The sequence below is a fragment of the Triticum urartu genome, chromosome 3 (assembly GCF_003073215.2).
Source record: "Triticum urartu cultivar G1812 chromosome 3, Tu2.1, whole genome shotgun sequence".
In the NCBI taxonomy this organism is placed as follows: Eukaryota; Viridiplantae; Streptophyta; class Magnoliopsida; order Poales; family Poaceae; genus Triticum; species Triticum urartu.
The window spans coordinates 366,771,322-366,783,375 of NC_053024.1; positions in this window are offsets into that span (position 1 = coordinate 366,771,322).

Here is a 12,054-nt window from a genome sequence, read left to right on the forward strand (position 1 = left end):
AGGCCGGCGACGACGTCTTCATCAATCTTCCCTGGGCATCAAGCTCCAGAGCGCCGGTCGAGGGGGAGGTCTTCGATGGAGAAGTGCTCGCCTCCGCGGGGCTGAAGCTGGTCGACGCGCCAAGCAGCAGCAGCAGCAACGAGCCCGAAGAAGAGCGACTGCTGCGCAGGTTGATGTCGCTCTACCGCGCGCGACAAGCCAAGCTGGAGTCCCGCGAGGCGCTTGTCGCGAAGGCGGGAGCAGACATTGAAAAGCGCGCGGAAGAGCTCGGGGGTTTCCACCGGGAAGCCCTCCGATCCCTGGCGGAGGAGCGGGAGCAGCTCGCTGAAGCGCGGAAGGTCTTTCTCCTCGAGAAGGCTGAAGCCGAAGAGCGCCAGCGACTTGCCGCTGTGAAGCTAGCCGCGGAAGAGGGCGAGCTGGCGCAGCGGAAGGTCAATCTCGACGCCCACGAGGAGGAGCTTGCCTCACGCGAGGAGAAGCTTGGCGGAGCCCTCAAGCAAGCGGAGGACGCTGCCGCCGCCGCCAAGGCCGCCAAGGAGGAGTTGAAGACGAAGGTGGCGCGGCTGGAGGCCGATCTCTCCGAGAAGGGCAAGGAGCTCAGCGTCGCCAAGGCCTCCAACATGGATCTTGAGTTGAAGCTAACCACTTTGACCAAGACTCTGGACAGCGCCAAGAAGCGGGAGGCGGCCTTGAAGGAGGAAATCAAGGCCGACAAGGCGCTGCTGGAGAGCGCTGCCACCGCCCAGAACACCTTCAGGGAGACTGTGACGCACTGGACGGAGAGTCTGGTGAACGCCGCCATAGATATCGACAAGGAGCTGGCGCAGCTGGGGATGGAAGATCTTGGGTATCCCTCCGACGACAACCTCCAGCCCAGCGCCAAGCTCGTCCTATTCTTCAAGGGCGTGGCGACGGCCCTTCAGCGACTCCGAGAGAGGATCCCCAAGCAACTAGCTGACGAGTCGCGTGAGATCTGCGCAAGAGCCCTCGAGAAAGTGTTGATGAAGGTGGCCTTCCGCAATCCGGGCCTCCGCCTCACCAACATCCTCAGGTCCTTTCCGCCAGAAGCTGATCTGGAGGAGCTCAAGGCCCTTGTCGCACCCATTGTGGACAAGGTGAGCGGGATCAAGCGGGTCGAAGGCGATCGCGTAGATTAGGCCGCTCATTTCTTCTTTTCTTGTCGCTGCCCATCATGTCATGAAAACAATCTGTTAGAGCTGTGACAAGCTATCTTTGTAATGTAACTTGATTGTGGGCAATGATTGCAACGTTACTCCCTTTACTTGATTCCTTCCTTTGTATGTTTTTGCCCTACGCTTTTAGGGAACTTGCCGGTGCAGGCACATGAGCCGCGAGCGCTGAGTGCGGAACGTCAGCAGCCTGCTGGCGGTGCCACTACCGGCAAGAAACCTTGTCGCAACTAGTTGCAGCTCACTTAAGTTGCTGAGCGAACTCGAAACAAAGTAAGTGCGCTAGCGGCTCACTTAAGTTGCTGAGCGGACTCGAAGCAAAGTAAGGGCGCTAGCAGCTCACTTAAGTTGTTGAGCGAACTCGAAACAAAGTAGGGGCGCAACTAGCTATGAGTTGGTTCCTCCGCGCACAAGTTTCCCATACAAAGTGTGGTCGTTCAAGGGAGATAACTTAAAATTTAAAAAAATTGATTGCTCAAACTTTGGCAACTTAGCTTTTCTGTTGTTTGCTTCCCGGCAAGGCGAAACTTTCTTGAACGACGCCTGGCCCATACCATCCATCGTCTTCTCCTTTCCCCCCCGGCAAACTTGTGGGCGAGGGGAACCTTGCTTTCAAAAGGAAGAAGAGACAATACAGATATGGAGCTTTACGGCTCGTTATTGCTTACCGTGGAGTAGGTGCTGCACAAAGTGTCAGATCATATATGCCAGAAAATAGAAAGCATAAAATTGACAAAATGTGCGGAGCACATGAGCTTTACTTATGCACGGGATCTGCGCCCGGCTTTGTACAAAGGATTACATGCAACAGCAGCAAGACTTATACAAAAGGTGGTTGCCGGAACAGGTTCCGACAACCGCGCCTTACGGGTAAAACTTACGAAGATGCTCAATGTTCCAGGAGTTGCTCACCGGAATGCCATCTTCGGTCTCAAGGCGGACAGCGCCATGCCTAGTGACTCGTTTCACCCGGTAAGGGCCTTCCCACTTCGGCGTCAACTTGTTGGAATTCTTGGCGGACTGAACGCGCCGAAGAACAAGGTCGCCTTCCTCGAGACTTCTGGCGTTAACTTTGCGACTATGGTAGCGGCGCAAAGCTTGCTGGTAGCGAGTAGCTCGCACAGCAGCCTGAAGACGGTCTTCCTCAAGGAGCAGCGCGTCATCTTGTCGCAGCCGCTCTTGCTCGAGCTCATCATAAGCGAGCACTCGAGGTGACCCGTATACGAGTTCCGTGGGGATAACTGCCTCTGCTCCATAGACTAGAGCAAAAGGTGTCTGTCCAGTGGCTCGATTTGGCGTCGTCCTGATCGACCAAAGAACCACCGGCAGCTCCTCGATCCAGTTTCTTCCGCACTTGTGCAGCCTGTCGAAAGTTCTGGTCTTGAGCCCGCGCAGCACTTCAGCATTTGCCCTCTCCGCTTGACCGTTGCTTCTTGGGTGAGCAACAGAAGCGAAGCAGACCTTGGCGCCAAGATCTTGGACGTACTGCATGAAGGTGCGGCTCGTGAATTGTGTACCGTTGTCGGTGATTATCCTGTTAGGGATCCCGAAGCGGCAAGCAATCGACCTGAAGAACTTGACTGGTGACTGTGCTGTCACCTTCCTCACTGGTTCCACTTCTGGCCACTTTGTGAACTTGTCGATTGCAACGTACCAGTACTCAAAGCCCCCGACAGCTCGGGGAAAGGGGCCGAGGATGTTGAGCCCCCAGACCGAAAATGGCCAGGATAAAGGGATCGTCTGGAGAGCTTGAGCTGGTTGGTGTATCTGCTTGGAATGAAACTGACACGCTTCACACTTGGTTACTTGTGCAGTTGCATCCTGGAGGGCTGTTGGCCAGAAGAAACCTTGCCGGAAAGCTTTACCGACAAGTGCTCTTGCGCCAATGTGGTGACCACATATGCCTCCATGTATTTCTGCCAACAGCTTTTGTCCATCTTCCCGGGGAATACACTTCAATTTCACACCGTTGAGTCTTCTTCTGTACAGTGTCTTGTCGACAAACTGGTACATACTTGACTGCCGGGCTACTCTCTCCGCTTCTTCTTGCTCTTCGGGAAGTCCTCCTGTCTGAAGGAAATGGACAATATGCTGTGCCCATGCTGGAGCTTGTGGCTCGACAACAAGGACTAAAGGCAAATCTGCTGCTGCGGGAACATCCGCTTCCACGGCAAGAACCTGCGGCTCTGCCGGAGCTTGACATTCCCCGACAAGCTTGCCTGAGAAAAACTTGTCGGGAGCTTCTGCTTCAACGGAACAAACCCTAGGGCTTGCCGGAGCATCTTGCTCCTCAGCGCTCTTGGTGTTGATCTTGGAGACTGCTGCGGGAATATCCGCTTCTACGGCAAGAACCTGCGGCTCTGCCGGAGCGTGACGTTCCCCGGCAAGCTTGCCGGAGCAAAACTTGTCGGGAGCTCCTGCTTCAACGGAACAAACCCTAGGGTCTACCGGAGCAGACTGCTCCTCAGCACTCTTGGCGTTGATCTTGGGGACCTTCTTGGCGGCGGCTTCGGGAAGCTCTGCCGGCAAATAGTCACCAGAAACCAACTTCCTCTTCTTGCTCTGTCCAGTTGATGGCGTTACGGACGGCTAAGTCAACTTGAGCACAAAGATCCCTGGTTCCACAGGTAACTTAAGTGCGGCACACTTTGACAGGCCATCTGCAATGGCGTTCTGAGCTCTTGGAACATGCTCCATTTGTAGGCCGTCAAAGTGTTCTTCTAGCTTTCTCACTTCGTCGACCTAAGCTTCCATCAACGGACTCTGATAACTCTTGTTTACTCGGCGGACGACAAGCTGTGAGTCACCCCTGACAATGAGCTTCTTGATCCCAAGGTCTGCCGCGATCCGGAGACCGGCAAGCAAGCCCTCATATTCTGCAGTATTGTTCGTTGCTTGCTCCTTGGGGAAGTGCATCTGGACTACGTACTTGAGGTGCTCACCGGTGGGTGCGACAAGCAGCACGCCAGCGCCGGCGCCTTGCAGCGAAAAGGCACCATCAAAGTACATCAGCCACTCTTTGCTTGCTTCCTTGTCGGGGATGCTCGTTTCTGGAACTTCTTCATCTGGTGTTGGCGTCCATTCTGCTATGAATTCTGCCAATGCTCTGCTCTGGATAGTTGAAGTGCTTTCAAACTTGAGGCCAAAGCTTGACAGTTCCAGTGCCCACTCAACAATCCTGCCTGTCGCTTCTGGATTCTGCAGTATCCTCTTCAGCGGAAAGCGAGTGACAACTGTGATCTCATGTGCTTGGAAGTAATGGCGCAGCTTTCTCGAGGCCACGAGAAGCCCGAAAAGCAATTTCTGCACACCAGAGTACCTTGACCTAGCCCCCTGCAGAAGGGAACTGACAAAGTAAACTGGGCGCTGCACCATCTTCTTATGTATCTCGTCGTGTATCTGCGCAGATCCATCTTTGTCGGGACCAGAGCTTGTCGGGGAAGCTCCCTGCTTGTCGCTGGATGCGCTTGCCGTGGTTGCTGGCTCATCATCTGCCTCCCTCTCTGCTACTAACGCAGCACTAACCACTTGATTGGTTGCCTCTATGTACAGCAGCAACTTCTCTTGTGGCTTAGGTGCGACAAGTATTGGAGGGGAGGACAGGTATCTCTTCAGGTCTTGCAGCGCAGCCTCCGCTTCCGGAGTCCATTTCATTGGACCTGCCTTTTTCAATAATTTGAAAAACGGCAGGGCGCGCTCAGCAGACCGAGAGATAAACCTGCTGAGAGCAGCCACGCAACCGGCAAGTTTCTGTACATCCTTGACGCGCTTTGGTGCTTCAATCTGCTCAATGGCCTTGATCTTGTCGGGAATGGCTTCAATTCCCCGCTGAGACACGAAGAACCCGAGAAGCTTGCCGGAGGGAACTCCAAACACACACTTCTCTGGGTTGAGCTTGAGGCTGATCTTGCGCAGATTTGCAAAGGTCTCGTCTAGATCTTGAATCAAGGTTGCTCTGTCTTTGCTCTTGACCACTATATCATCCATGTAGGCTTCCACATTTCTGTGTATTTGTGGCTCAAGAGCAACATGGACTACTCTTGCAAATGTCGAACCAGCATTTTTTAATCTGAAAGGCATCCGTACGAAACAGTACGTGCCACATGGAGTAATAAATGCGGTCTTCTCCTCATCCTCTTCTGCCATGAAGATCTGATGATATCCTGAGTATGCGTCAAGAAATGAAAGCAAATCACATCCGGCTATGGAGTCAACAATCTGGTCAATGCGCGGCAAAGGAAATGGGTCTTTGGGACAAGCTTTGTTAACATTGGTAAAATCGATACAAAGTCTCCATTTCCCATTTGCCTTGCGCATGACTACAGGATTGGCCAACCACATGGGATGGAGCACTCCTCTGACAAGGCCTGCTGCTTCCAGTTTCTTGATCTCTTCTGCAATGAATTCTTGGCGCTCCACTGCCTGCTTCCTGACTTTCTGCTTGATGGGCCGCGCGTGGGGACAAACGGCAAGGTGGTGCTCAATCACTTTCCTGGGAACACCGGGGATGTCAGACGGCTGCCATGCAAACACGTCGACATTCGCCCGCAGGAAAGTAACGAGCGCGCTTTCCTATTTAGGGTCGAGCGTGGCACTGATGGTGAAGGTACCACCAGTGCCATCCTCCTTGGCGGATACCTTCTTCGTCTCTGGGGGAGCTGCCATCGTCTTCTTGCACTTGCCGGTGGAGCTCGATGGTGCGTCCTCGACGGCAGCGCAGCACTCCGAACAGGTGTGCTTGCCGGAGTGGGCATCAGAACTCTTGCCGGACTTGGTCTTCTTCCCCCCGGGAGCTTCAGCGGCAAGTGGATTGCGATCTGCCGTGGCTGCTGCTTCCCGGTAGATCTTGTCGGCACAGATAAGAGCATCCTTCTTGTCGCCAGGGACAGAAATGACGCTTATCGGGCCTGGCATCTTCAGCATGTTATATGCGTAGTGAGAGGCTGCCATGAACTTGGCGAGTGCTGGACGGCCAAGTATCCCATTGTAAGGCAATGGAATATCGGCAACGTCGAATGTGACCTTCTCAGTCCTGAAGTTTAGCTCGCTGCCAAATGTTATCGGCAGCGTGACCTTCCCCTTCGGCTTGCTCCTTCCCGGATTGATTCCTTGGAATGTGCCGGTCTCTTCGAGCTCGCTGTCAGGGATTTGGAGTTTTTGGAGTACAGCGGAGGAGATCAGGTTTAAGCCGGCCCCGCCGTCAACTAGCATCTTGGTGACTTTGAGGTTGCGGATAGTTGGTGATACCAACATCGGCAAACACCCGACCGCAGTTGTGCGATCAGGGTGATCCTCAATGTCGAAGATGATAGGCGTGCTGGACCACTTCAGAAGCTTGCGTGATTCGATAGGTGGTTCTGCTGCATTAACTTCCCGCACCCACTGTTTGAGTTGGCGGTGTGAGGTATGCAGAGAAGCACCACCGTCAACGCACAAGACCTCTGTGGCTTTCTGAAACTCCTGCTCACTAGTCTCAACATCATCCATGTCTTCGTCGTCGTCGTCTTCATCATTGTCGCGGCCGCGGGGAGGTCTGTCTCCTTGCCGCTGTTTGGCCTTACCGCGGCGTCCTCCTCGGCCAGCACGCTTCTTGCCAGATTCTGCAGCGCCACCTTGGGCCCTCTCCTTGTCTCGCCGCTCGTACTCAGCCTTTTGCTGCTGGACAAGCTGCTCGACCTTTTTGCAGCTCTGGAGGTCATGGCCCTTGGTACGGTGAATCTTGCAGTATTGCTTGTCGGAGCCGTCCTGCTTGTCGGCGGCTGCCACAGCCTGGCAGTTGGCACACGCGGCAATCTCCTTGCCGGAGCTACCAACTTTGGCCTTCTTGGCGCCACCTTCGTTGCCGGGCTGCTCAACAACTAGCACCTCTTTGCCTTTCTTCTTCCTGTTCCGCCGCCGGTTTTTCTTTGCCGGGGCAGCATCCTCACTGTCAGATCCTTCTGCTCCTGCATTCTCTCCGGGGAGTCTCCTCCCTTCCTCAGCGCGTGCACACTTGTCGGCCAGGGCATATAGCTCACTGACGTCTCTGATCCTGCACATCGCCATCTCCTCCCGCATCCTGCGGTTACGCACGTTCTGATGAAACGCGCTGATGACCGCGGCGGGGTGGACGTCTGGGATGTTGTACTGTACACGGCTGAACCTTTGAATATACTTGCGCAGGGGCTCTCCTTCCTTCTAGACGAGCAGATGAAGATCACTCTCTTGGCCATGAGGTTTGTGGCCGCTTGTAAAGGCGCCGACAAACTGATGGCATAGATCAGCCCAGGAGGATATGGAGTTGTCCGGCAAGTGCATGAGCCAGGACCTGACGTTGGGCTTGAGCACCAACGGGAAGTAGTTGGCAAGGATCTTGTCGTCCCGCCCCCCAGCAGCCTGCACCGCGATGGTGTAGATGCTGAGGAACTCCGACGGATGCAACTTGCCGTCGTACTTCTCTGGTACATCTGGTTTGAAATTCTTCGTACTGGGCCACTGGACTTACCGCAGCTCACGAGTGAACGCAGGGCAACCTACCGCGTACGGCAAGTCGCCTGGTTCCCCTGGCGCATGCATGTCAACAGAGGGCCCAGCGCGCTGGTCTGATTGACGTCGCGCTTCTCTTCGGCGCTCGATGCGAGTACGAGCGTCTTCTTGTTGTCGTTCTTGAAGAACTTGGCGCTGATCGCGACGAACTCGCGGATCTGACGACGCGGTGGAGTCGCTGTCAAGGTGGACCCGGCGAGTCGGCGATCTTGGCCTTCGGGGTGGAGAGTGCACAGTAGTTGCACCCCCACCAGTCTTGTCGTCTCCGGCTCGTGCCTGGCTGGCTTGCCGCGGCCGAGACGTGCTCGGCTGCCGTGGAGAGTCGCCGTTGGCGAAGCCGATGAGACTCTGGATGGTGGCCCTCCAGTCGTCGATCTTGTCCGCCGTTGGAGGGTAATCTAGGAGTAGCTGAGCTCGCGCCAAAGCTTCTGCTGCAGTGGCGGGCGGCGGTGGCGAGCGGTGCGAGGAGCGGGATATGCTCGGACTTCTAACTACGTTAGAAGGAGCAGTATCCCGTCCAGGCGACCGTGTCTCGCTTGTGCCAGCGGGTTGACATGCATGGTGGTCCTGAGCGCTCCGAGACCCACCAGCTCGATCTTGGTCTAGCGAACGCATGGTACCGTGAGTACCATGACGCTGCCGGTCCCGCGCCTCCTGAGACGGGCGCGGTGCATGCACGGACGCCGAGGTCTTGGAGTGCGCCCGGTCGTTGTGGGAGCCGGCTACGCCGCCGATGGGCGGCGCAACCTTGTCCTTGGACCTGGCAGCACCGCGAGCTCCCTCGTCGACGCCCGTTCTTCCGCCGCCGTCTGCCCCACCAACCGTTTGCTCCGGCGGTGGTTGGCTCGGCGCGGACGGAGCAGCTGCCTCCGAAACCTTCTTCTTCGGCGGCATGTTGATGAAGATGATGAAGATCTAGCTCGCGGGAACGCCGGATCTGGTTCACACAACTTCGACGCCCCCTACCTGGGGCACCAAAGATGCCGGGGTACTGATCCACGGGCACCTATGGGACCGGCGGGCCGGGTCCCTTTCGGTTCGGCGGGGGCGGAGATCGTGCAAAGAGCAAATCGAGGCGAAGCACGCGAGCGATTTACCCAGGTTCGGGCCACACGGATGCGTAAAACCCTACTCCTGCTTTGTGGTTTTGTATTGATTTCTAGCTCGGGAGCGCGGAGTGCTACAGTACACACCAGCGGCTAGCAAGACCGAGCGTGAGTGTTCGAACTGGCTATCCCCCTTTCTACATTGCACACGGGCCTCCTTTTATATGCTCAAGGGGCTACCGACAGGTGGCAACGGAGGTAAAGGGCAAAAATGGAAAGGTGCTGTGGTAGGCACAGCTACCTGCTACAGTGTATCATACCTAACCCTGACGGCAGGGGACAAGGGTCTTAAATGCCCGTCTGTGTCGCCTAAACAGTGCGAAAAGGGACCGCCAGGGACGCCACCGTTCGCCACGATGGCGATCTTGTCAGCGCCGCTTGCCACCGCACGTCCCTAGCTGCACAGCCTTCCGCCACGTACGCCTGGAAGGACCCCAGAGCGACACGTTGGTGGATGTGCTGGAGCGCGGGCGTGGAGAGGTGGCTTGCCGCGGCAAGCGCCTTGCCGCGGTCGTTGTCTTGTCGCGTCCGGGAGCTTGTCGCTCACCGGGTCTTGCCGGAACGCGTGGTGCGCCGCGGCAAGTTCCTTGAAATGCCTTCAGTGGCCTTCCCGGCAAGCTCCTCTTGCCGGGGTCTTGTCTTCTTGACTTGGACACTTTGTTCTTGAATGGCTCCAAAGGAACCACGGAGGATCTTGGCGGTCACCCGGCAAGCCTTGCCGCGGGATGCTGCGACTGCCCCTGCACAAGTTCGGGATACTAGGGTACCCCTACTCTAGTACACCGACACCCGGCGACTGTTTTCGGAGACCAAAAACGTCCGACGTTTGACCGACTATATTGTCGCTATAGTTAATCGTTGGGGCGTCAAATGAACTCCGAATGCGATGAAATTTGACAGGCGGTCTATCTACACTATAATAGGACCACACGCCAACTTTGAACTCAATCCGAGAACATTTTCCGGCCACTTATAAAATAATATTTCGGACGTGCCGCGGGCGCGTGCAAGTGTGGTCGGGCTTAGAACGGACAACGGAAAGAACGAGGAGACCTGGACGGATGCAAGTTTTGAAAACGTGATGATGCAATGCACATGATGACATGAAAATATGCAACACGCAAGCGAATGACATGGCAACGACGGCGAATAACTGGAAGACACCTGGCGCAACGGTCTCAGGGCGTCACACTCCTACAGAGAGATGGTGTGTACTGTATGACTTAGCCGCGAGAGTTGGTGCATCCTCTCGTTTCCGGGCATCTGGTTGGGACAGGCAACCGCTGCCACGCCCGCTCCTGACCAGCCTGGCCCACCCAAAGCCCCTCCATCGCCTGCAAGCGCTTCCCACCCGAAACGGTCAGCGTCGCTCCAAATAACCGGTGCCGCATTCATGCCCAGGCAGAGCGGACGTGACCTCTCACTAGCACTTGCGTTGAAGAGAGAAGCAGATTCAAGAGTGATGGTTGCTTTGTCCGTCCAACTTACTGCTGGGTCTATGTGATTTGATGGCTCATTGGTCATTATTATTGAGGTGGTAGGACTGCTGGATGTCCCACGCTTTCGGCGAAAGGAGGTACTACTAGATTTCAATTTTCTCCATTCTTACAGCGGAGGAGTGCGAGAGCAGCGAAAACACACAAACTTAGTGATTACATGGCCCACCTCACATTATCATGATATTTTCTGGACACCGTGCGACACCTAACTGTTTACATAGTTCTCCCTCCGTTCCTAAATACTATAAGTCTTTTTAGATATTTCAAATGGAATACAACATACGGATGTATGTAGACATATTTTAGAGTGTAGATTTACTCATTTTACTCCGTATGTAGTCACTTGGTGGAATCTATAGAAAGACTAATATTTGGGAACGGAGGGAGTACTAGTATAGTACGTACTGTAATTTATCAGCGAGATAAATTTGTACAATGCTATGAAGCTTCCAGCTTCCACCATTCTCTATGTTTGACCGAGGAAGTAGCCATCATTTCACTCCTCGTTGAATATCCATCCGCTGCTACCTCTGTGAATAAATAAAAATCCGCTTCTACCTTCGTAGCATGGTTAATAATATAGCCATATCAATCACGACATAGAAATATCATTCACTTATACAATAGGGCTGGATCTAAGGCTGGTGATTTTTTTTACTTTGTCTCCTTCTCTTTTTGTCTCATTTACTCATTTTACATAGGAGCACATGTAGAGGATGGCTATTCCTTTCGATGGGACTTCTTCATGGAGTTTAAGACTAAGGTTGGTCATAGTGGGGAGTAACATAGACTAGTAACATGCTTTTGTTACTAGTCCATGTTACTACCTTCATAATGGGTAGTAACATATAGATGGTAACATACAAACCTTCATTAATTGAGACAAAGACTCATTTTACCTCGGGTGTGTTATGTTACAGTAACATATTATGTTACCACAATCATATCTTCCTACATTAACTCCATGCCACATAAGCAAATTTGTCTCGGGATGTGTCATGTTACTACATAAGTTACTCCCACTATCACTAGCCTAAGCAGCTCCGAATTATGCCCGCTGCCCACCACTCTGAATCATGCCATCTATGATAGGGAGTAGTCCCATTGCAACAACAAGGTCCACTAGGTCTAGCACGTCCTGTAAGAAGAGACTGTCACGCAAAACATACATCTTGTTGCCGTCTTCCTCATACAGTACGTACCACTGGTATGTACTACTAGTACTACTACTACTCGTTCTCCTATAATCCTTGCGCTTGGCATCTCCAAAATATTAACCTTGTGATTGGCTCTTCGCCCCTTCGGGAAGTCGAGCAATAATGGTACTGCAGTATATATCGTTCTAGCTATATGAGACCGAATGTATTGCTGCACATCCACCACGTGGGCGAGGGAGAGTGTGCACTATTACGTCCGTTTCAATATTGACTACATACGAAGCAAAATGACTGAATCTACACTCTAAAATACATCTATATACATCAGTGTTTGGAGTATGTACTGGTAGTTCATATTGAAATCTACTAAAGGACACATATTCCAAACAATATGATAATCTCTCTAACCAATGTAGGAACAAGGAGTAAACGGAGGGAGTAGTAAAATTGTCTCCTCGTCCTATGAGGCACCACGCGCGTGGGCGAGGGAGCGGGCGTAATGCGTAGTAAGAAAGCTTCACCTCGTCTGGCGAGCCACCGCGCCCATGGTCGGGGGAGACGGCGTACTAAGCAAGCT